Source organism: Neodiprion virginianus, chromosome 4 (genome assembly GCF_021901495.1).
Source record: "Neodiprion virginianus isolate iyNeoVirg1 chromosome 4, iyNeoVirg1.1, whole genome shotgun sequence".
Classification (NCBI taxonomy): Eukaryota; Metazoa; Arthropoda; class Insecta; order Hymenoptera; family Diprionidae; genus Neodiprion; species Neodiprion virginianus.
In genome coordinates this window covers 12447303-12468928 of record NC_060880.1, presented here as the reverse complement: position 1 = coordinate 12468928, position 21626 = coordinate 12447303, and positions in this window count along the sequence as shown.

The following is a 21626-nucleotide window of genomic DNA, read 5'->3' as shown; positions in this document are numbered from 1 at the left end:
TCTGAAATTTCTAAGCGATGAGCTATATAAACATGACACGTAATTTAATAACGTCAGTTGAGCACTTGCAGTCATGGATGATTCGTTTACATTAACGATATCGGGAACGTCTTCGATTCTCGAAGCGCAATATTTTCCCCCGATCGAACTTGCTCTGAACTAAAATTATGTTCTCGGTCTCGTTGAACTGTTAACCTTCAATTCCATTCCCAACGTTGATGTCGGTCACAATAAAATATACGTAGCCGTTAAGGTAGTCACTATATCCACTGTCAGCTACGAAATTGAGGATATTAAAAGTATGTTCAAGACGCGTTCAAAAATACCAACATTGAAATCAGCATAAAGCCTAACAATAATACGTTATGCAGCGAAATCAAATGTAACCATATCCTGAATTTGGAACCTGACGATTCTATTGGTCAGCTTCTCGAATTTACACCGCGCGTATTGGCAGCTAACCAAACTCACCATTCGGATATGCCTGTAACTATTCTCAAGGTCAACGCGTTGCGAATCGAATGCAGCGTTACAACGGGCGCCTACGTCAATGGACATAAAGTGCATCTTATTTACGAATTTTTCCCTATCGTTCCACCGGGATATAAGATCGTAGAAGTGCCGTCGCACATCATTTACCTTCCGATCACCGTCAATACCATAGATCACGTACAGCTTCGGTTAGTCGATCAAGACGGAGATCTGGTTAATTTTCGCGGAGAAGTTATGACTGTGAGACTGCACATCAAATCGCAATAAAAGATGGGTATTTTATACAACAGATTGTCCAAAAAGAGTTATATTAGTCAGTCAGCATGTCCCTATCAAGTCAGTCATCGATCGATTCCCGAACCGCTAACACGTCGAAACGTGGAGTTCCTGATAGCTGTGGGTCTAAGGCTGACACCTTTTGGAAAAGGAATTTCCGACAAATAAAACTGCGATTCTGCTGTTTCATTGTATGCTACGTACCATGGAGGAGGAAATCTTGAGCATTCAAATACCTGTCGTCTTTGACGAATCAATCGCCCACCAAGAAATACACGCACACAAACCGTACGCATCGTCAACTTTCAACAACAGCGATGAGATTCAAATCACCGTTCAGCATCAGGATTCATGCGTATTACCGAGCAAGAGTTTGCTGCATATCTCTGGAAAATTGCTCAAATCGGACGGCACCGCAGCAGCGATTACAACTTCAGTCAATAACGCCATCTGTCATTTGTTCGAAGATGTACGGTACGAACTAAACGCTGTAGAGATAGATAAATGTAAAAACGTTGGTCTGACCAGCCTGCTGAAAGGTTTTGCTTCGCTCCACCCTGGTCAAAGTTGGCTTATGGAAAATGCTGGATGGCTCGATGTTCAGGAAACGAAAAAATTAACTGATGCCGATGGCAACTTTGACGTAGTTATTCCCTTGAGCATGATATTGGGCTTCGCTGAAGACTATCGCAAGATAATCGTTAACGCGAAACACGAGCTGATTCTTACAAGATCAAAAAGTGATTTGAATGCCATCGTTCAAAATCAAGACGAAGACTTTAGAATCGTGATCGATCAGGTGGAATGGTTAGTACCCTTTGTGAAGCTCTCGGATCAACGAAAAATCGCACTGTTGAATTTCATTGAGAAAGATACACCAGTCTCCATGAGCTTTCGCAGTTGGGAGTTGTACGAATATCCTTTGCTACCGGCAACTACGAAACACGTTCGGACTGTGAAAACGTCCACCCATTCGGCAAAACCGCGATTTGTCATGCTCGGTTTTCAAACGAATCGAAAAAACAAAGCCGGCAAAAACGCCAGTCATCTTGATCACTGTAACATTACTGACGTCAAGCTCTTCTTGAATTCCGAGTATTATCCGTACGGTAACCTGAACTTGGACATGAGTCACAATCGCTTTGCATTACTGTACGAGATGTACGCAAACTCTCAAGCCACCTATTACGGCAAAGAACCCGAGCCTCTGTTGACGAAGAGCGAATTTCTACAGTACGAACCTCTGATTTTCATCGACTGTTCGAAACAAAACGAGGCTCTGAAATCTGGACCGGTAGATATTCGTATCGAATTTGAGGCTAAGAATAACTTTCCTACTGGTACATATGCCTACTGCTTGATTTTACATGATGGTATAATTGAATATAACTCACTGAGTGGTGGGGTGAGAAAATTGGTATAAAAACCTTGAACGTTGTGACAATCGATTCAGTATTTTTCACGATGGAGTTCATAGTCGACGTACAAGGATTCAGAAGACCGGGTCCCGGTTTTACACCAAAAGAGTTGGCAGTTGTGTCACTCGACGAAGATACCAACCCGTCAATTTTTCTCTTCGAACCTCCGTACGATTGGAATTATTTACTCACTCCGTTCAAAAGCGAAAATTTGCGGCTGTCACGGAATTCTCATGGACTATCCTGTGAAGTTGGTGATTTACCTTTCGAGAAACTCGACTTCACCATCGAATGTATGTCGCTGCGTGATGCTTCAACAGTTTACGTAAAAGGTTTGGAGAAGAAAAGTTGGCTGCAGAAAATTCTGGGTGAAAAAGTTGAAGTCGTTGATTTGATGGATTTGGGTTGTCCGTCGTTGCAGAAATTGAATAAAATGTCAGACACGAATTCAAACTTTACGCATCAGGCTATATTACGTCTAAACTGTGCAGCTCAAAACGTATTGTTACTGCGACATTTTTTACTCAAACACAAAAGACAATCGGTATCTACTCGAACAGTTATTCATTCTCATTGCCTAAAGCATGGTTACGATACCGTTGAGTAAGAACACCCATATATCAGCATTATGAATTTCATGTAAAACTGTAATCTTGAGTTGTTTTTTTCAATAAAATATTTTGCATCGTCAATATCAACCGTTTATTCAGAACCTCTGTCCCGCTAGTTAAGAGTTTATTTCAGAACCGTCCAGAATTCAACGTCGCACCGCAATCCGTTGTCCGCAGGCCGCTCGCCGTCGAGTCGAAACTCGTCGGACGATTCCGAGTATTGTTTTTCGTCGGACTATTCCGAGAATCTTTCAGGGTCAAGGAAGCTCTTTTTCACGGTCCCGGACCGCTCGCTGTCAAGTCGAAACTTGTCGAACGCATTGTTTGTTAGCCTATATTCGTTCAGGGTCGAAGCAGCCGCATACAAATTTCAGAACCTTCCAGAATTCGACGTCGCACTGCAGTCCGTTGTCGGCAGGCCGCTCACCGTCGAGTCGAAACTCGTCGGACGATTCCGAGTATTGTTTTCGACGGACGATTCCGAGAATTTTTTGTCTAAAATCTGTTCAAGGCCAGAGTGCGTCTTTCAGAACTCAACGTCGCACCGAAATCCTTTGACCGCATGCCGCTCACCGTCGAGTCAAGACACGTCGGACGATTCCGAGTATTGTTTTCGTCGGACGATTCCGAGAATTGTTTGTCTGAAATTCGTTCAAGGCCAGAGCGGGTCTTTCAGAATTCAACGTCGCACCGAAATCCTTTGACCGCATGCCGCTCACCGTCGAGTCGAAACACGTCGGACGATTCCGAGTATTGTTTTCGTCGGACGATTCCGAGTATTGTTTTCGTCGGACGATTCCGAGAATTGTTTATCAGTCTAGATTCGTTCAAGGCCGTGAGAATCTTCTCGAACCTTCTGGAAGCTCTCAAAACCTGACACATGCCAGGATTCTAGGTCGAACGTTCGAGGATCCACGGGGTCTGCTCGAACGCCTGAGGATTTACGGAGTGCGCTCGGTAATGCAGTTATCGATCGCGCTCGATGAGCATGATTTTCTTTACCGACAAAGAGCACAATTTATTCCATAAGGGGTAACACCACGGCAATTTCAGGCATTCTTTACCGACGATCATGGTCATTTAGAGGATTTTTTACCTACAATCATGGTCATTTGGGAGATTTTCTTACCGACGAACGGTCGGCAGAGCACGTTTTATCTCATGAGAGTGGGGGTAACTTTCAAAGGTTTGCGTCTGGGATGCACGTATAGGCGGATTGGTTGACTTGGTCGGTAAAGAAGGTGTTTCTACGCAGAACTCTCCTCGTTATACTACTATTTTCTCTAAACCATAAAATAATATATATACAATGTATTATAGAAAATAAAATGAAATAAAAATAAAAATTGTAAAATTAAAATTAATTCAAAAAAAAGAAATTATAACAAAACAAAACAAAAACAAAAAAAAGTACTTGGAAGAAAGTGTACTCTTCTATTTCAGTAAGAATTTGACAAATCCAACCCATGAGGTGATTCACTTACTTGACTTGAGTGTAGTGATGATGACGAGGAGATGGATATTGGTGATATTGATTTGAACAATTGTTGATGTGAACACACCGTGATTCCACTTTGCTTGGATTAAAAACCTGTCACGTTTGGTTGGCAGCCAACTGTCACTCTGTGTTCATCAATAATTTTTGTGCGACAGATGCTTGTATCATTTCAGGGTACAGAGCAGCTATGATAGAGACGATTGAATGCGATTGAACAAGGTGCAAATGCTCTTCTCGGATAAAAAAAAAAAAAATTTGGAATTTATAAGTTTTCGAAATAAGGGTCGGGTACCGTTCGTCGTCAATGCTGAATTCGAATGTGTATTGAAACCTGGTGTACACAAATCCCAAGAGCATATCCCGCATAGTGCGGCATTGCTCATACGATGCTACATTATCGGGCCTGATTGTATCGAATGGTTCGAATTAGCTTCGTGACTTGGCCGTTAACGTATAATCGCGAATCAAAAATATCATCCGTATGAAACCACTGACTCAAGTGCAACGGGATTGGCACGCGCGCGCTAAAAATTGTTACATCTGTGAGAAACCGTTTTCGCCAGATGATAAAAAGTGTCACGATCATTGCCATATCACTGGCAAATATCGTGGCCCCGCGCATAACTGGTGCAATTTGAATTACAAGAAAACACGCACGATTCCCGTGGTGTTTTACAATTTTTCCGGACACGATTTCCATTTTATACTCACATATCTAGCCACATCTTTTTCAGGTGAAATCACCCTGCTGCCTATCAATAAAGAAAGGTATATTTCGTTCATAAAGCGGTTGATGGCACCTTCATGCACTTGAGATTCTTAGATTCGCTTCAGTTTATGGCAAGCAGTCTGGACAAACTGTCATCGTATCTAGATAATGGGGGTAAAACGATAACTCGTGCGTTTTACAGCGATCTCGAGAAATTCGAATTAATGATCCGAAAAGGTGGTTTCCCCTACGAGTGTATCGATACCTGGGAAAAACTTGGCGAGTTGAACCTGCCTGCTAGAGCAAACTTCTATTCGAAACTCAGTCGCTCGGGCGTCACCAAAAAGGATTACCGGCATGCACGGAATGTCTGGAGCAAATTTAAATTGAATACCCTGGGCGAGTATTCAGATTTATGATGAATAACGTATTTTTCTTGACCTCGAAGTTAAAATAAATGTTGATCGTGGTTATGGAGGTCGTTGAAACCAAAGAATCGGATAATTGTCAACTATGTTGTTACTATAAAAACTATGTGTGTATTCCATATGTGGCCGGTCTGTTTGAAACTCTTAATAGAACGTCTTCTAAATGTAACCTTCAATTTGTCGGCAAAAGCACGCATGACTTAGCTTATTTATTCAACTCAGATAAAGGCCTGTTACCTTTAGATAAATGTTCTTGTGTTTTTTACAAAATCCCTTGTAAACAATATAATAGTGTATACATAGGCTAAACCAGCAGACAACTGCACACTAGAATAAAGGAACACAAACGGAATATTTTTGAGCATCAGGATAACCACACAGCCCTTACGAGACATACTATTGAATCTGATCATGTTTTTAATCATGATCAAGTGATCATGTTAGAAGTGGAGCCACAATACTATAAACAACTACTGCTAGAAATGTGCAATATTGTTTCCAAGTTTTGAATAATAATTGACCAACAGTTATTACTTTGAAAATGATCTTGTTATATTTCCACTGTTTAATGGTTGGCGGATCATCCTGTTTTCCTTTTTATTCTGTGATGATCGTCTGTTCTTGGCTCCTTTTTCATCCAACACACATCTTCAGATAAGGTATTTACCGTAGATTATTTCTTTTTCTATTTCTAAGTGTCATTGTTTTGTTCTTTTTGACACCTATTGCCTGGATACCTTTACAATTATTCTTAAAATAATTTTAATTTTAAATCTATGTTTATATTCATCACACTACTTGTGGTGCTTTTATTTCAATTTATCTTGTAATTTTTATTTATTTAGGCTTATTTTAATTTTATATTGCTATAATAAATTTCTGTATTCTCAATAATTTGTTACTCTGGCACCTTGTATCTTATTCATTTCGTAGATGTGGGCAATAAACTAAATTAATTTTCGTTCTGAAGAGGGCCCCCACTTGGGTCGAAATGTTAACAATTATCCGATTGTTTTGATTGCAACGACCTCCATAACCACGATCAACATTCATTCAGATTTATGGTTAAAAACCGATGTTCGCTTGTTGGCCGATGTTTTTCAAAATTTCTGTGAGAGTTGTTTCCAAACATACGATTTAGATCCCCTACATTAATACACCGCCCCTGGTTTGGCTTTCGATGCAATGTTGAAACATACGGGTGTTAATCCGCAACTGCTAGATAACCCCAAAATGGTTTTATTTGTTGAAAAAAGCATCCGAGGTGGTGTAGCACAATGTTCAGATCGCTATGCAGATGCGAACAATCGATATATGCGTGATTTCGATCTAAGCAAGGAGGAATCCTACCTAATATATTTAGGTGTCAATAATCTGTATGGTGTAGCTATGAGTGAGCATTTACCATGTGGTTCATTCGAGTGGGAGCTTAATGCAATCGATGTAATGAGTGTGCGAGATGATTCGTCGGTGGGATACATTCTCGAGGTCGATATTGACTACCCGGTAAAGCTACGCGAACAACATAAAGATTTGCCGCTCTGCCCCGAGCATTTTATCCCGCGAGGTAGTAAAATGGCCAAGCTATGCACAACGCTTCTGCCCAAAAATAAATACATACTGCACTACTGGAATTTGAAGCAGTGTTTAGATTTGGGCATGAAGTTGCGCAAGACGCATAGAATTCTCGAGTTTGCTCAATCTCTGTGGTTAAAATCATACATCGACTTGAATACCGACAAGCGAAAGTAATAGAAAAATGATATCGAAAAAAACTTTCACAAATTGATGAACAATGCGGTGTTTGGCAAAACTATGGACGATGTGCGAAAACACAAAAGTGTCAAGCTAGTTACGGAATGGGGTGGTCGAGGTGGTGCAAAGGCTCTGATTGCCAGACCTAATTTTCACAGCTGCCAAGTATTCGATCGAGAAATGGTGATAATCGAAATGAATCGGTTGAATATATTTTAATAAACCAATATACACCGGTGCGGCCATTCTGGATTTGTCTAAAATAATTTTGAACAGGTTTCACTATGATTATGTTCAGCGTAATTTTACGAATAAGCAGGCAAAGTTGTAGTATACAGATATGTATAGTTTAATTCACCAATTTAACGTGCCAAACATATACGAAATCATTAAGCGTGATGTTGAAACGACCTGTGATACCTCAGATTATCCTCCTAATAATGTCTACGGTATCCCTCTTCAAAATAAAAAGTGGTTGGGTCTTATGAAAGATGAAAACAATGGTAAAATCATGACGCACCACACAGGGGTACGTTCAAAACTCTATGTGATGAAAAAAGAGGAGAAGGAGGAGGAGGAGGAGAAGGAAGAAGGGGGTGAGGTAGTAGTAGAGCGAGGTGTCAAAAAACGCGCAAAAGGTATCAAAGGTTCGACGCTACGAACCATCACGCTAGATGAATACGCAGTGCTCATTGAATTATAAAAATTTGCATAGGGAGCAGAGCCTCATTATGAGTAAGAAGCACGGGGTTTGTACCATTGTGCAAAAAAAACTTGCACTGAGTTGGCATGACGGTAAAAGAATTTTATTACCAGGGCAAACAGACACTCTTCTCTGGGGCTACCAGAAGGTGTAATAATAATATTCCATGGATTCACATAATAGGATAATTCAGCCCCTGTTGAGGATTTTAGTTATTTTCAATAATTTTCAAGTTTTTTCAAGTTATTTTCAGTTTTAAATGATGAATCGCAGCATACGTATTTACATTTATAATGCATGGATAATTTTTAAAAAGTCGAAAAACGCCGAATAAGTTGATAAAAGTGCAAAATTCAATTGTATACCCTCGATGGGTTGCTGTAGGTAGCAGACGAGTTTGTAGGTAGGCGGATTGGTATACTTCACCTAATTCACGGTGAATAACTTCGTCGTTTAGTTTGGGGTATACCTCTTCTCGAAAACATTCTTATATTTGCTGATTAGAACCTTGTCGTTAACTTCGAATTTCCGTCTCCGACTTCTTCTCTTGATCTGCCGCGGTTTGTACACGTTCAATGCAATTGTTTGTCGTTGGTTGCCGTAAAGGTTTTTGGCTTCATTCTGATTGTTCGGTGTTTGGTGTTGTTGTACGATTCAATTAATTTGGGCAGAATATCGAGCCATTTGTAGGAGCCACGTAGAGTAAATTGCTTGCACATTTTATTTTTTAGCATTCGATAAAAGTGTTCGCATATCGATGCCTTCAAATTGCTGAATGTCGAATACCTATTTATACCATACCATTTATACGCGTCATGAGAGCCTTGAATTCTTTGTTGTAAAACTCTTTATCCTGATCGACGTGTAGATGTTTCGGTACATGCCCCTATACCAGCACAGACTTCATAGCGTTTGTTACATCAGTGGTATTTTTATTCTTAATCGACCCGCCCCAGGCAAATTTGGAAAATATATCAATAACTGTGACCAGAAATTTATGGCCGTTGTTGCTGGTTGAGTATGTCGACATAACGACGAGATCGGTTTCCCAAGTCTCATTCAACCCCCGAGTATCTACAAAACACCTTGGGTAACTACGCCGGGCTGGTCTGTGAAGTTCGTCCGCTAGTAGTGTACGAGTATACATATAATCAATAATTGTGAATTTAGCGTGGTTTATTCCTCAAAATAATCCATAAAATCATTATCATCATCCTGTTTGCTAACATTATCATCATCATCATCATCATCATCGCTATTTTCGACATCTATAATTATTACGATAGTTTCATTCGCCCATTTTTCCACAATTATTTTCATACATATATCACGGTAATTTATATAATGTTGGCTGTTTGGCCTCACTCGAACAGCTCGCGCATCCTCAACGAGATCCCGAAGCTCCTCCAACGAAAACTCACGTGTTGCTTCGGAAAAGCCTATAATTATCTCTTCCTCAACCTCCTCATCCTCGTCCCAATCAACGATCGACCACTCATCGTCATCATCACTTGAATGAGATGGCATTTTTTTTCATTCTAAAATTGATTCGCGATCAAAAATCTGTAAAAAGAGCAAGCCGAAATAGAAAAGTTGATGCTGCTGCACTCATCATTTATATGCGTGATAAATCTCTAACTCAAAAAAGTTTCCACCTATTCAAAATGAGTGATACGGAGAAGGTGTGGAAGATACTAGAATTTTATTTTAATGTAGTGCTACACACCAATCCTCGTCCGAATAATAACCATCATCGTCAGCTCTATCGATGTCTCCCAGCATTTGACGGATTCGATCAATCTCATCCAGAAGTAATCCGAATCTGACGTGTACATCTTCGTAAGCGTCGAAATCATAAGCAAAATCCATCCGCTCCTCATCAACATCGTCATCATTCCATACACCCTCCACCTCCGCTTCCTCCTTCTCCGCCCCCCCTCATCCTCCTCTTCATCCTCCTCATCCTCCTCATCCTCCACATTAGTCGGTGATGGTGATGATTCTAGATGATGATGATGCTCGCCAGCCAAATTTTGCTCAAACTCGCGATCATCATCATCAGCACTGTTGTCATTACATGGCTCGGTGTCGATAATCAGCGTATCGGCATCACTATCGATCATTTCATCATCATCCTCCTCCTCATCGTAAGCCACCTCTCTGCACACCCGCTTATAAGTTGGCGATCGTGGTGGTGAATTGGGTGGGGAGTCTGACGGTCCTCTTTTCTATCCAATAATTTTTTTTTTTTTTTTTTTGATACAATTCTAAAATATTTCCAGAATTTTTATGGATACGATGATAGGGAATACAGAAAAGTTGAAACAAATCGAAAAACTCTGTTAACATACTAATCAAATGCGATAATCATTACGGAATTCAAATCAACATTCTCAGTATCGTAAGAGGATTGATGTAGCATCATAAACATATATATGTGTATTCTATAAAGTACTCACAAAAAATATAAACTCGTTGAAGTCTTGAGATTTTTCAAATGAACACCGATTTTTTTTTTCTTTCTCACAACTCACTTTTATCAAAAACGCCTGTTTTCGCACCAAAGATTTTCAAAATTACTAGAGAAGTTTCAAACCGCTGTTCGAATTTATACTAAAGGAGCCGCATCCACCCTCCACCGAGTAAAAACCAGCCAGCCAATCATTCGTAGAGCATGCACCACGTGACATACAGACAAAAAAGTGACGCGGGGGCAGTATAAGCTAGGAGAAAATTTTCTCAAGAGCTCACCTGCTTTTCGTTGACCGATTTTTCCCATCACATGCCCCACGCTGATTAACGACTCATAAAACTTAAAAACTGTATGTGCACAAAGCATCCGGTCAAGAGTCGACGAGACCAGATTTTTCTCGCGTCAAACACTGCTCGCTACCTGCTTTTAGTTGACCGATTTTTCCCATCACATGCTCCACGCTGATTCACGAGTCATAAAACCGAAAAACTGCACGTGCACATACCATCCGGTCAAGAGTTGGCAAGATAAGATTTTTCTCACGCCAAACACTGCGTACTACCAGCTTTTCGTTGGCCGATTTTTTTTTCTCGTTGCCTATCCCACGCTAATATGGTTGGGGATGTGCAGGCTCGGACTTGTTCGCTCGTAAAGAGTCATAAAACCCAAAATTGTATTAAAAAATCACCCGATGCATCGGTTGTAAATGACGCAGACAAGAATAATTATATAAAAATTGTAACGACGATAAACGCGCATCGAAATCGTGACCAAGCCGATGGAAGCCTTCGCGATGATTTAAAAAGCGCAAGGTATAGAAATTTCATTGCAAAACACGTAGGCTCACCGAAAAAATCGGGTAAAAGCTTACCCGACTATAAGATTGCGCGAAAGGAGGGGCAAGATGTTGATTAGGTCTACTGGGATGATCCAAATGAAATTGTAGATCGTCTCCGACTGCTTATGGCGTCACAGGCTGCAGGCAATACCAGCCATTACAACGAAATAGTCTCCATTATTGAGGAGTTGCGCGAGGCTGGAATCGTTTATCAGCGGCGGATGAACATAGAATCATCATTTGTTCAGTGACCGTCCAGTGATGAGTATAGACATATTTGGACGACACTCCGAGCGTGGTAAGGGTAAAAAATTCATTCGAGGGCCTCCGGGTGTTGGATTCAAAACCACCGCCGATAACCAATACGATACAGACAGTAAACGATTGTATAATATCGCCGATCCGCAGATGGAAAACGATGCCGTTTCTATGAGAGTACTCAACCAAAGTGTACAGCGAGCGAATGATGGGCTCCAGAACGATATCGAGGGGGCAATTCATATCATTGAGGTGAAGATTGCAAATGATGCCGAAGAAATTCACGAGGTTATAAGATCCATGCTTGAAAGTATCAAAAGTTTAAGGTGCCGCTGACCTGGATCTAAAAGTTGTAATCGATCGAAGCGCCCTCTGCGTAAGTTTCCTCGGTTCCAAACCATTCGAAGGTGGTACTCTCCACCGGGGAGTAGCGCAACACAATATTAGACAAAACGCGGTCGGTAAAAGACCTGAATCTGAGTCGGTAACCATACCAACAAGATTGACCCGAATTTTGCATGCAAATGATGACGTCATGTGTATAGCGATTGCATCACGACCGAACTGATTATTTTGATAGTTTTACGGTAAATATAGCAAATTCAATTTATTGTTCCGTGAAACACCCTTGAATATGGGACATTCTTTGACGAATCGGAGAGATTTAGATAAAAATCGACCGACACAATTTTGATGTAGTTTAAAATTTTTTCACGGGTTCTATATCGAAAAAATAATACGTATTCGAGGATTTTTTTAATTTACATATTTCGTAACATAGAGGGGATCGAAAATTTGATAATTTGGTGTTTTCTGGCACAGAGAACTCATTTTCAAAAATTCATAACGCCGGTTCTGTTTGAGCGGAAAAAATCGTTTTTTCAACCCAAAGCTAATAAAATGAATTTTAATGCAACAATTGTTTCATTTACGATTATTCCGAAATTTATATTGTTATAAATAATTAATACGTTTAAATCGATTTTTAGCAATTGCCTTCAACTCGTAGCGAGTTCTCAGCACGATCATCGTATTCTACGTCAAATTATCTATCAATAACGCATTTTTATTTGATGGATAAATTATTATTACTGTAGGAAAAAATTAATTTATCCAGCGCGGTACATCACATCGGCGCGCGGGTTCCATTGCACGCCTCATCATCTTGCCTCGTATCGTTTTCTTCTGTAATATAAATGATTACTGTATATTCTCAATTGAATAATAATATTCAATAGCAAGTAAGACCTTATGAAAAATAGTAACAAAAAAATAATCAAATACAAAATATTATTGTGTCAAATAAAAAATCAATTTATTAAGATTTCAATACATTATTCATAGTTAATATCTTGAAAATTTGTATGATTCCAAACTCTCCTGAAGAATTGGAAGCAAAGCAATTCTAATTGTGTCAAAAAAAAAAACGGTTGTACAAATTTTTAAACGAACAATACTATACATATTAAAATTGAATGTAAATATTGTGAGACATAATGCAGGACGAGGTGTTTATCAACTAATAATGATGTATTAAAATCTTGGTAAATTAATTTTTTAATTGCCACAATAATATTTTTTATTTTATTATTTTTTTGTTAAATTTTTTATAAAGTCTCATATGCTGATAAATAATATTATTCAATCAAAAATATAGAGTAATCATTTATATTACACAGTAAAACGATACGAGGCAAGATTATGAGGCGTGAAATGGAACCCGCGCGCCGATGTGACGTGCCGCGCTAGATAAATTCTTTTCCTCCAGTAATAATAATTTCTCCACCAATTAAAAATACGTTATGTTTAAAATATTTGACGTAGAATACGATGGTTGTGCTAGGAACTCGCTACGAGGTTGGGGCAATTGTTAAAAATCGATCGAAAGATATTAATTGTTTATAACAGTATAAACTTCGAAATAATCGTTAATGAAAGAATTGTTGTAATAAAATTCATTTTATTAGCTTTAAGATGAAAAAAACGAACTTACCAGCTCAAATTGAACTGGCGTTATGAATTTTTGAAAGTGAGTCTTCCATGCCAAAAAATACCAAATTATCAAACTTTCGATCCCCTCTATTTTACGAAATATGTGAAATAAAAAATCCTCGAATACGTATCCCTATTTTTTCGGTATAGAACCCGTCAAATAAAATTCCAGCTGAATCAAAAATGTGTCGGTCTCAAAGGTGTTTGGTTGTAAAAGAATGTCCCATATACATTAAAACATATCGCGCAATATTAATTTTACACAGCACGAAGTATTTTCAAAATGATTTCATAAATATCACCATTCACCATTTGTAAATATTTGGAAATATGTTCGAAAAATACGATTGAAAGAAAACGGGTACGAATCGTTGTGGTCTCGTTTTATGAAGTTACGCCATCGGTCGCCCCCCCCCCCCCCCGCCCCCCCGCCCAACTCCGCTTCTCCTTGTCGGCAAACTTGAATGGTCATGTTTATTTTCCGTCCGTGCATTACATTGTATTCGATTATTCGTTCAGTCTACGGATAGTGACTGTGCGCGAGAAAAAAAATCTTTCTGTCGTCGGACGACTGTGCTCGAACATTTTGTATTTCGAAAATAAAGAGTATTTCTCATTCTTCTTCAGAGGTTTTCTATGAGGTACATACATGATTATCTCTGGTGAGTATTCATACATATATATATATACAATATACATTATACAGTTGTATAAAACGTGCACCCCGACTTACGATTTTTTCAACTTACGCCGTCACTGCCGGAACGATCCATAGCGTAACTTCGGGGTATTTCTGTATCGGAATCATTCTGAAATTGTACATCGCTTGTTACACACAACTCTACTGTCAATAATGAGATAATTTTATGTTCGAAGCTATTTTACTAGTGAAAAGGGTTTCAAAAAATGATTATATATAATATTGGAACACTTTATTCATGTTACTATGGATATATGAAACAATTGTTGACATCGACGTTGAGGATTATTTTTATACCATCTGAAATATTTAATGCAAGGAAATAGTATCTGAGATTCGAGGTAACTATGAAGCTGCGGGTTGTGCGAAACAGTTCCTTCTCCCGGTTGATGGGAGTTTCTAACATCCTTTGCGAAGTAATGTAATTTTAACATAGTTGACCACTCCATGAAGATATCCTCGCGGCATGTGACATTGCGTCCGTCCAACGGTTACGACGGATTATCCTGTAAAATGTAAGCGTGTTCATTTGGTTGTTTCGCTTTTTCAATGCAGAATCCATAACATGATTAGTACTTGTCAATAAAAATATACTTTGGCAGAGAATTCGTGCCCTCCCCTCCTCATCATATAAAGACACATAGAAATACATGGCTCCTCTTCTGTTCTCTTACAACCTTGTGTCGGCGCCATCTCACTATACCCAAAAAATGTTAAAAGTGAATGGTCGAATCTGATGAAATGGAATAGTGTGATTAAAAATTTTGATCATCTTGAATAATCCGAAAAGTTGAGATAATTCTTTTGAAATTAAGATATTTATTTTTTACGAATCACTCTAAATTTCACCGTGTTCAATATTTTACTACCGATAGCAGATATCTAACGTATGGTCATTCGGAATGAATATGAATGGGAAATTCCTCGTCAAACCCGACCGATTATTTGTATGTATGTATGTAATCTTTATTGTTCCCCTTGGGGTTACAAGGACTTCCCTTTTCCTCTTCCTTTACGATATTTTTTTACATGTTTTCTTAACCTATTCTTACCCTAATTCTTACTTCCTACCTTATCCTTACTTAATTTCTAATTGCCTGTGTCCTGTGCCATTGCCTTGCCATTCCCTTACTTTCCCTCTTATCCTTTTCTTATTTTTTATCCTTATCTTTACTTAACCTTATCCTATTTTACCTTATTCTATTCCCTAATTCGTCCTTATCCTAATCGACTTCCATTTCCCATTCATCTCTCACTCTTTCATTCTCTTGTACATCCCTGATCCTTTCCAATTCTCTCATCCAGACTTCTCCCACCCCCTCCTCACCAAACATCTCCCTCACCACCTCCTGCTAGCTTTCCTCCCTTCTATCCCAGCCTACGCACCTTTCCCATACGTGCTCCCATGTTTCCTCCTCCCCCCCGCACACCCTACACCTTCTCTCTTCCTCTTCTTCCCAGTACCTTGCCTCCTTCATCTCGCTTCCTGATCTAAATCTTGCCACCCTTATCCACCTGCTTTCTCCCCATCCCTTTCCCAGATATCCTGGTATCCCTTCTCCTTTCACTAGCCTGTACCATCTGTTGTACCTCGATTCCCTTATTTTCTCCCACCTCTCTTTTCTCTGTTCTTCCCTCTCTCTTTCCTCTAATTCTCTAAACTCCATCTCGCCCCTCTCCCTTCTCGCGACTACCTCTCTACTCTCTGCTCCCCTTTCCGCAAAGAAACTTTCGCTTTCTCTTTCCCACCTCGATCCCTGCCTCCCAGCTTCTGCCTTGTCCCTTATCTCTTCCCAGCATCTCCTAGCTAACTCGCTACCCTCCCCTCTCTCCAACTTCCTTTCAAAATTCCATGCCCTTCTCCCTGCCCTAATCCTTAGCTTCTCCCTCTGCAGTTCCTCCCTTACTAGATATCCCGGTGTTCTCCCATCCACTCCTAATGTCCATCTCAAAAATCTATCCTGTACCGCCTCAACCGCCCTCCACTCCCTCCACCCCCATATCTCCGATGCATACTCTATTACCGTCCATACTAGCCTGTCAAATAGCCAAATCCTTTTTTCCCAATCCCTCCCAAACCTTCTTTTTCCTATTCCCCATACCTGCCTCATTACTACCCCTGCCTTCCGTACTCTCTCTTTCACCTGTGATTCCTGTCCCCCATTGCACTTTACTCTATACCCTAAATAGCTGAACTCTTTCACCTCCTCTATCCTTTTCCCTTTCCATCTCCAATCTATGTTTTTCCTTCTACCGCCTCCTTTCCTAAATCTTATAATCTTTGATTTCCCTACATTTACCGTCAGCCTTTTCCTATCTATATACCTTTCTAACTTCCTAATCATTACCTCCATTTCCTCTTCACTTTCCGCTAGTAACACTATATCATCCGCATAAGCTAAAGTGCATACCCTGCCGCCGGCTAACTCCACCCCCCCTTCCTTTTCCCTCTCCCCATTTCCTCTTCTAAGTCCGCCAGCAGCAGGTTGAACACATGCGGACTGAGCGGACATCCCTGCCTTACCCCCCTCGCTGTCCAAAACGCCTCTCCTAGCTTTCCCCCGCTCCTTACTCGACTCTTTGTTTCCTTGTAAATTTCCTCTATCCTTACCCTTAGCCCTTCCCTCACCCCTCTCATTTCCATAGTCTCCCACAGCACCTTCCTGTTCACTGAATCGAAAGCCGCTTTCAGGTCCACAAAGAACGCCACCATCTTTCCCTTATCCTTTCCCACCTGCCTATTGATTAAATAATTCAGTACATATACATTGTCAATGGTGCCCATGCCTTTTCTGAAACCCGTTTGGTTTTGTGGTATCAAGCCCTTTTCTTCTACCTCTCTTTCTAACCTATCCGCTAATGCCATCGCATACACCTCATATAGAGTTGGCATCAAAGTCACCCCCCTATACTCTTCTACCCTTTTCCCCTCCCCCTTCTTAACTATCGGCGCTATCAATCCCTCCCTCCAATCCTCTGGCCAGCCCTCCCCCACCCAAACTCTGTTACATGTTTTCCATATCCACTGCTCCATTTCTTCCCCCCCCATACCTCCATACCTCGCTAACTATTCCATCCCCCCCTGGTGCCTTTCCATCCCTCAGCTTTTCTATCACCTTTTTAATCTCTTCCCTCTGCAGCTCCCCTTCCCCGTCCCCCTTCCTATTTACCGACTCCCCGCCTTCTGTTACCTTGCTTTCTACCCCGCCTAATAATCCCATGAAATACTCCCTCCACTCCTGATCTCCTATTTCTTCATTCACCCTCTTCCACTTCTTTCTTTCCCTATTAACTATCTCCCATACCTTGCTTTCTGTCTTTGCTTCCGCTGCTTCTTTTATGAATCCCTCATTTTCTTTCTTTTTTCTCTCCTCGCATAGCCTATTATATTCCCTTCTTCCCTTTCTATACGCGTCCCCTTCCCCCTGCCCCTTTCTCCATTTCCTTAGACTCTGCCTAACTTCCGCTTTTTTTCGCCTACATTCCTCATCCCACCATCCCTCTTTCGCTTCCCTCCCCCTCCCTCCTACATCAAAGGCTCGTCTAAACTCCCTTATTCTTTTCTCTATCCCTTCCCCTACATCCACTTCTCCTATCCCCTCTCATTTGACTTCTGTTCTAAACCTCATCCTACCCTCCTCCGTCCAGTCTCCTCCACTAGTTCCCCCCACTCTTTTTCCCTTCCTTGTCCTAGCCACTGCCGCCCTCAACCACACTGTTACCGGGTGATGATCCGAGTCAATCCTATCCCCAATCTCTATCCTTTTGACCCTATCCCTCACCTCGATGTCTCCTATAGCGTAGTCTATCACTGTCACCCCTGCCCCTCCTACATACGTAAATTCCCTCTCCTCATCCCCCTCTATGTTCCTGTTCATTATTGCCCATCCTGTCTTCTCTAAAAATTGCACCAGCTGCCTACCTTCCGAGTTTATTTTCCTGTCCTTTGATTTCCTACTCCTACTCTCCTCCTCTCCTTCTCTCCAGCATCCTCCCCCCTCCTGCCCTGTCCTGGCATTAAAATCACCCCCCACTAACACTTTTACCCCTCCCTCTATCTCTTCTGCCCGCTTCTTCAATTCCCCTATCTTCTCTTTTAGGTCCCCATTTACGTATATTCTTACTACTACCCATTTTTCCCCCCTTACACTTATTTTCCTTGCTATCATGCCCTCTTTTACCTCTTCCCTCCCTCCCTTCCCACTTACTATCTCCCTTCTTACCCCTGACAGTATTCCGCCTATTGCTCTTCCCTTCTTATTTTTTCGAACCGCATACTGCACTTCCCATTTATACCCTACTGGCAACTTATTTCTAATCCTTTCCCACCTCTTCTTTTCTATCCATGTCTCCATTAGAAATATTACATCCCACTCCCCTAGCCCCCTCCAGAAATCTTCATCCTTTCTCGCGAGCCCCGCCACATTCCAAAAAGCTACTTTCCACCCCTCCCTTTCTGTCTCGCCTACTCTCCTCTCTCTCCTCCTTATTCCCCTCCCCACCTGCCTCTGTCCCCCCCCACTACCCATTCCCCCGACTGCCTTTCCCCACGTACCCTTCCCTGTGCTCTTATACTTCCCTCTTGTCTTTCCTCGCTTGCCGACCTTTCCCTATCGCTTTCCCCTACTTTTCCCCTCCCCTCCCTTTGCCCCTTTTCCCTCGCTTTCCCTGTACCGTCCCTAAGCACCGCTCCTATCTCATCCCACTTCCACATTTTCCCTTCTATCCAGATCTTTGCATACCCTATTCTTACTCTGTTTCCCCTTTTCTCCTCAATAGCTGCTATCTCCCTTAACTTCCATTTCATTCTTCTCTCTGCCCAGGTGAGATCCTCGTCTATTCTCTCCTCCCTTCCTTTGAGTAGGCTTTTTCTTCCCATTACCTGCCTCTTTTGCTCCATATTTCCTAGTCTTGCTATCCATATCCCCTTTTCTCCCCCTTTTTTCGCGCCTACCTCCCACATATCCTTTACCTCGACCTCCACCCCTATCAGCTGCAAAATCTTTTTCAACTTTTCCTTTTTTCTTCCCTTCTCAAGTCTCGCTCCTTTCACTACTATACTTCCCCTTCTTTCTTCCCTTTCTTTCCTCTCTATGGCCCACTCCATCTCTTTTAATCTATCTAGTGTTACCTGCGCCACTTCCGCATTCCCCTGTACCTGCCTTTCCCCCCCTCCTTCTGCACTCTTCTTTTCTAATTCTATCAGCCTCTTCTTCACCCTTTCCATCTCCCCCCCTCTCCTCTCTTCTACCTCTTCTAGTCTTTTACCTAGATCCCTTATCATTTCCTTCATATCCCCCCTCTCTACTTTCCACTGCTCTTCCCTTCTAGTCATTTCGCCTTTAATCTTTTCCATTTCTTCCCTGATCCCCCTTCCCTGCCCTTTGACCTCCTCTAGACCTATCTTTAGCTCTTCCCTAATCAACCTTAGCATATCTTGTATACCCCCTCCCTCTGCCTTCCCTTCCTCCCCTGTCTTACCCTCCGGCGACCGGTGCACTTTCCTGCTTTTTCCAAATACTCTTTCTCTTTCCTGCAACTCGTCTACCTCCTCCTCCCCTTCTTCCCCTTCCTCCTCCCGCTTTCTCTTCCATAATTCTAGCACCGTCGCCGTCGATCCCAGGTTATGCCTCCTGTCCCTCCCTAACGCTGCTACTGCCCCCAGCCTACCTTTCTTTTTCTCCTCCTCTTCCCTGTTCGCCCCTTCTTTTTGGCCACCCGCGTTACTCACACTCTCTCTCTCCTTCACCGCTCCTTACCTTATCTATCCGCCGCCTACCTGTCTACTCTATCCCCCTTCTTACTCCCTAGGTGTCACTGCCTATTCCTATCTTATCCGTATCGTTGCCGTCCGCCTGCTCTTTCTGCCTAACCTCAAAACTCTCCCCCTTCTTTCTTTTTCACCCGCCCTTCCCTTCTATCCCTGCCTCCCTATTCCCTTCACCCGACCTCCCGTCTATGTCTTCCCCGCTCCTTCTCTGCCCTATTTCCTTTTCTCCTCACCTTTGCTATCCTGCTAAATTCTCGCCTCTTCTCTCGCACTCTTTCGCACACCTGTCACTCACATTCAAAACGGAAATGGAAGTCCGACTGATTATTTGTAATCGGAAAGATTTTTCACAGAATGTATAAAATGGTAGAAGCCTCGCCCAAAAATGGTACCATTAAACAATTCGTTCGTTGATAACAATTACAATGTTTCCGGATAAACCAAAGTTTTCTGCGAAAGCTTATCCTCTATGCTCGCGAATGTGCTGTGAATAATTTCTCTACGTCAAATAGAACCAGAGATGAGATATTGATTCTTCAAGTTTACTGCGCGCTCATTTTGCAACAAAATCGAATGACTCGGCGCTTCCGGAAAAAAAATCGTAGAAATAGGTTTTGATTTTTTATGCTCACATATCACTTCGAAAAAGCTTTCATTGTTTTGAAAAATACTCTCCTTGATTTTGTCAGTACTATTCATCCCACAACTTCCCATAATCCTCCTATTTACGAATCACGTTAAAGAAAACCCTACCGTGCAGCCCGAGGGGGAAATAACTCGGTGAATTGTCGTGTCGATAGGTTTGTGAATTCATTATAATGCACCTGAATTAATGAAAATTAATTGAATCAATACGAAATAACTGAATTAATAAGCATTAACTGAACTACCAAAAGTTCTAACTGAAATAATGAGAATCAACTGAAAAATAAATGAATTCTGGAAAATTAAGTCAAGCTGATTTGAATTAGTTTGGATTCATGCTTGAATTATCTGTTTACTGCGAAATAGAATTAAGGTATTACTACGGTAAGCTCTATGGTGTGTAATCGAGCTCGATTTTTTAAGAATTTTTAATTTGGAGAACGATTAATCTCTTTACAAATTTTTAACACAATTGTTTCATGCATTTACTAGAAAATCAGGGTTGAAGTCAGCACTCGTAACACGTATTCCCCATACCGATACAATGAAACAGGAATGTTTTTTTTATATTGTACTTTACTCGTCCGCGTCAATCTGATGGAAAATAAATATCTGGCAGAGGAGAAAAGCAGGTAATAATGTTTAAAATATTAGGAATGTTTCATTCATAGCACTTATTGATAAACACGTAAAAAGTCCTATATTTATAACAAAATCTCTCGTGCGATGGTTGAGGGAATCAATTTTACTTATTGATAAATGTTTTATTTTTGTATTGTTTGGCAATTTCGCCAGACATCATAGATGTTACATAAGTTATTTCGTCATTAGAAAAATTGCTTAATGAAAGTTCCTCATTTGATAGAAATTCACGGAAAACTGTTATTGTTTCACATTCAATAAACTAGAGGGAGGATTATAATATAAACGAGTGGTATTGAATTTCAAAAAAGGAGGGATAGTACTTGGAATCCGAAGAAGTTGCTCCTTCGAGAGTTCCAAATTTCTGTAAACTCTTATAGGATTGCAGTGAATCCGTAGAAAATTGTAACGTCTTCGA